Source organism: Cephus cinctus, unplaced genomic scaffold (assembly GCF_000341935.2).
Source record: "Cephus cinctus unplaced genomic scaffold, Ccin1 Ccin1_scaffold1857, whole genome shotgun sequence".
In the NCBI taxonomy this organism is placed as follows: Eukaryota; Metazoa; Arthropoda; class Insecta; order Hymenoptera; family Cephidae; genus Cephus; species Cephus cinctus.
Genome location: NW_014334032.1, coordinates 278,415 through 284,038, shown reverse-complemented (window position 1 = coordinate 284,038; position 5,624 = coordinate 278,415).

The following is a 5,624-nucleotide window of genomic DNA, read 5'->3' as shown; positions in this document are numbered from 1 at the left end:
GTCACCTCGTGTCTGTCGCGTTCAAAGAAGTTTTCTACCTTTTGTAGGTTGGTACCTTGCGTTCGTACACGTGTGTATATGTCACCCCTTGCGTTATGTGACTCACGTGTCAATTTAATTGTTTCGTTCATCACCCTCTGATGCAAAGTTGCTTTACCCACCTGTATATATGCCAGGACGTGTACGCTTACCCGTGAATGTGTCTCCTCACGTCCTCTAACGCGATGATGTCCTGGACCGAAAGTTGCGCAGTATCAAAATATGCTGATGAGAATATCTGGCGTCACATTGTTGGCCGTTGAACCTCTCAGACATTCTCTTTGGTCGCAGACCAGACACGGGCGTGTCCTTAATAAAAATCATATATCCCGTGTAAAAAAAGAAAACAAACACCAGCGTATAGCAACACGCGGACGCTTATCCGATTTAACGTAATGCATTAAGAACAAAAAAAAAGTCAAGTCAACTTGAACAAATCCAGCTGTTTAGAATGTCCGAACCACGTCTCTGCCGAGACGTCGTGAGTTCGTGCTAAAAATTTTTGCCTTTTCACCACCTTCCTTCTATCTCGTACACCAGGATCTTCTTTTACGTTCTCCGTATCTCGACAAAGGGTGCAGGGCCCCTCGGCGCTCTTGATACGCTCCTGCATAGTACAAAAGGTCTCTTAACCCGCGGAAGAAGGTCTATGGACTCTTCGTAGGGACGGCTGTCTTCCTCGAAACCTTATGGCGGTATATGCTGAGGCCGACCTCGTGCCCGTAAACCGCGAAGTTCGATGTGAACTCGGCTTAAGATAGAGAAGGTGGCCAAAGCCAAATGGTCGATTTTCTGCCGTGGATTAAAGTGATACGTTTTCGACGACGTTCAGGAGGAAGAAGGACGTATGGGCGTAGGGTGTAATGCGAACTCGTATGTGCCGTATGTGAATACTTGGGTTTATAGATATGGGTACTATATATATATATATATATATATATATATATATATATTGTTGAACGAACATATAAGTACGATGTGCGACCGTGCCCAGACTGCGTATATCCTCGCTCCATTATTAATTTCATATAGCAACCGCCGTCGGCGGGCAGCATGTGTACACATATGTGGATGCAGGCGTGATACATGCGTGGGTCAGTGATAATGCGAAATCGCGACGCAGATCGGTAAGGACCTTGAGGAAGGATTGTCTCTCAAGGTCCTGTCGAGTTCCTTTCCCTCCGGTGCGGTTTCTTCTTCGTATTGGAATTTCTTTAAGGATTGCGTTAGGTTAGGTTACCAGCCTACCTGACCGTCCGCTTATACACGGTGCTTTGGATGAGATTGGATATAAGAAAAATATTATATATATATATATATATATCGTGCTAGTATGATATTATATTATTTTACGAGGAATCTAGTTAATCTTATTTATATAGATATAGTCGTACGTAAAATGGATTTGTTCATATTTTCGGCGATTGGTCATTCGATTGCTGAGATTTCGTGTCGCTCGATGGAAACGGTCAAATGTCACGCGGTGCCTTAAATACCAAACGGGACACGCATAAATGGTTTATTTGCGTTTTCACGGAACGGCAAGTCTTCTGTCGCCTACATGAGTATACCCTGAGCACTTATCGCACGTGTGTGCGTGGCTGCGTTTGCTCAAGAAACGAACGTTCGCCAGAGCCAGCCAATCGGAAGCGTCCCACGTGCTGCTGCGTTACAAAACTCTACTTGCACAATAGTCGGCTCGCAGTTAAGAAAGAAAGAAAGGCGGTAGGGACCGGGCTTAAGGTTTTGGCTATAATTTTAATGGCGAACTGTCGCGTCGCTTTGTTCGATAGGGATTTTTAGTTTTCATGAAAAATTATGTGAGCGAGTAAATCTATACGCTAAAAAATTACGTAGTTGGGAATTGGGCAAATTTTTGGAAAAAAAATTTTGCTGGGAAATTTTGATGTACTTCGGGTACATGGATATAACATTGACGGTTATGGGCTGGTGCTCATGTGAGGCAAGGTAAGCGCGACTGTAATCGATACTGCACTGTGTACCGTGGTAATGCGATGCAGGTGACACGAGGGAAATGAAATTTGTGATTTTTGGCACTGGGCGGATGGGAGGGGGAAGATAATTTTTTTAATTGCTTTTTAACGCCGGGTTTTCACGGAGCTGCTGCAGGCTCGGGTTAACTAGGGCGATGAACTTTCGAGTCGAAGGAAAGTTAGGGACTCCATTTTTATCTCGCGGACCACGTGCTCGTTAGACGTCACTGCTGCGGAGCGTTGAAGTCGTAAGTTGAAAGGTATAAATGGGGCTTTAGACGGGGGACACTTTTTTTTTATTTTTTTTTAATTTTTTTAAAATTTCAGTCGGTCCCCATTGGCGGAGAAATGCAAAATTTTTTTTAAGCGCATTGCAAAAATATTTTATTAAACTCAAAAAAAAATCGTAGTATACGGTGTCCACGAGCTGCTTGTTTCCTTGGCGACCGAGATAATGTCGCCGCCATGGTATTATCGCTCGACAACATTGTACGCTTATCCGGCCGGAATGCGTCCAATGAAAGCAAGGTTGATTTCAAGGAGATTGCAATTCCTGATCGATTATGCGCTCGTTCCAGTTTCCCCAGGATTTTTCAATCCCTTTTTGAAGTGAAAGCTCCGCGGCTTTTTCGCCCGTCAAGGTTTCCTTTAGTTGCATCATTGCCGCAGGCTCTAAAGCGCAGCTCGCAGTGACACCACGTGGATTGACGTCGCGAGATATTGGCAGAGAAGAATTTGGCAAATTTTTTTTTTGCATTCGAAATAAAGGAAGAAAAAATTTCTATTTTCGATCTCAACGATAGTCGATCCTTGCGAATTGAAAGCTGCGAAGTCAAGAGCGATGTATATTTCTTCGTATATGTAAATATTCGTTTTCACGTACCGCCGTGTGACGTCACAAAGGATCCTTTCTCAATCGAAACTGCACAAAAAGCCTCTTTGTTCGCGTTTCCTCGTCCTGCCCTGGTTCCCTTCTGGCCACTGACCTCCTCCTCGGCGTCCCGACGGCCAGACTTTGAAATCTTTGATCTTCCATCTCGAATACTGCTGTCCCAGGGACGTCGGTATTTCCGTAAGGGTTTACAACGTCGAGTCTTTTTTTTTGGAAATACATTTTTTTTTTCTTTTTTTTTTTTCGATCGTAATAATTTACGGTGATTTTGAATCTTGATGCAATTCGAAAAGCCACTTGCAAAAATTATGAAAATATCTCATTCTAATAATCAGTCAGGGACGGCTTATCTTGGTCGTTGACCAATCAGCCTCTTGCGGAGAGTAATGGCTGCAAGTGATGTCATTTCTCAGATTGCAAGGGTCAACGTAGAAGGAGCGAACGTGTTCCTGGGACGGTTGTGGTCTGCGGACAGAATCGCTCTTGGCTGCGTCATTTGTCAAGCGAATTCAACTTGAATTCCCGCCGAACGATCTTGCTGTGATAATATTGAGAAATTAATTAACTCGGCGCTTAACCGAGCGTAAATAACGATCGCCTAAGAGTTTTTTTTTAACCTGGCTTTTGAATTACATATCAGTGACTTAACAGTCGCGTAATGACTTTCGGTTGTTCCTTATCAAAAATGAAAACTTTTCACTTTTTTTTCTTTACTTTTCCAAAAATACTCCGTTAAATACCTGTCCGAGTCACAGCTCCCGCACGATCATTTTGAGTTGCTTATCCGTGATCAATTAATCACAGATTCCCATCGCCAGACAGGAGAATAATATAGCTCGAATAATTTTCAAAGTCCCTTCAGTCATTCCATAAATCAAAATTACAAATTTCCGAATTGCCAAAAAAATTCAAAAATCATCGAATCACAAAAATTTATTTTTCAAATTCACCAAAAATTTCATATCTCTACTCGACTATCCTGACGCAACGAGGAAATCGAAATTGTCGAATTTTTCCGAAAAATTTTTTTTTCCAAAAAGGTCGATACACTAACAATAGACCTACTGCTATAGATTCGTCCCAGGTTACAAAGCAAGGTAAACCAACAGTGTAAGAGTACCCAAGCACCTGGTCCCAGGTATCTATACCTCAACCAAAGTATTTCGGGCTACTAGATGCCCAAGGATTGGGTTCTGGTATCCTCGAAAAGTTTGAATGCGTGGGCGCATCGGTCTAGGGATCCTTTCTTTTCTTCTTCTTCTTACCTTTTTTTCTTTTTTCTCTAACCTTGCCTATACCAACTACAAGCACTCTATCCCTTTCTTACAAATCTCATCCACTCGATGCTTGTCTTCCTTCCGTTACACAGGCAGCAGCTGTTTCGAATAATATTCCAGCAACGTGGCCTCAGCTTTTTGTAGAAAACTCAAAAGGATCGTCGCACGGGCAGAAATCAAGGTCCGTCGACAAAGAACTGCCAAGCCTCTGAGGCCGCGACGCTCTTACGTACGCTCGGCGACGCTTGGCGTCGCCATACAACGAAATTCTAAAAGAAAACCAGATAAAGAATTCGGTTGCGTATATATATATATATATATATATATATACAACCAGCTGATTTCCTGTAACGATCTATACTGGCTTTTGTCATTTTCTATATTCTCAGATCGTCACGTCCCACGCTCTGCCTATATATACACTTAATCCACATACGTGAATCGATTACATACAGTGCCTATACCTAACCTATCTATCTGCCTACCTACCCAACTTGCTATCAGCTAACCAAGTACCGGATTCTGTAGGGGGAAAAAATGCTCACGGACCGTTAGATAAACTTGGCCTGTTGCCTTGCCTGGTAGACACGTTACGTGCAGCCTGCTACTGCCACGATGTGTACCAAGTCGAAGAATTATTAACGCAACCGTATACACGTACACGTGGATTTTTCTATGTTACTGGTAACTCGCAATCGCAGTGCTTGCCGGTTGCAGATAAGGAGACTCGTATACTGGGTGACACGCGGCATTGCTGCAGTAGGTAGAATCAATGCGAAGGTACGAAGTGGATTTTTTAAATAAATTTTACCACAATCCTCAGCGCCTTGCCGCACCTCGGGGCTACCGACCCTGAGAACATTATTTCTTGGTAAACTCGTTAGCCGCCTAATTAGAACGAACTGGAACTTAGACCGTTTGTGATAATTGTAAGACGAATAATGATTAAATCAATACGCAGGTAAATTAATTAATTAACGACATCCAAGCAGGCCCGAAAGAAGGGCCCGAAAATTTGAGATGTTTTTTCACGCGACCTACTAATTTTTAAAATCAAAAACTGGCACGGAATGAAAATTTAAAGAATTCCTAAAATAGCTCGTTTCCTGTAGCTACTGTGTACACTGGATGCACTCGATGCACTAGATGCACTACAGGAAGACAAGTACCAGCTGGCCAGGTGTCATCTCCTCTCCAGCCGTGTCCCTTCTAATCTCGTTACCGTCCCCGCTAACCTGTACAACATGTCGGCAGCCAAGAAACACAGATCGTCAGGATCGATCGGTGCTAGAAGTCAGGCCAGACTCGACGTCAGACGAGCATTCTAACCTACCTTCACTTTCTTGACCGAACGTTCACGTAATTATCGCAGGAGTCGGGAATATATATATTTTTTTTTTTTTTTTTTTTTTTTTTTTTTTT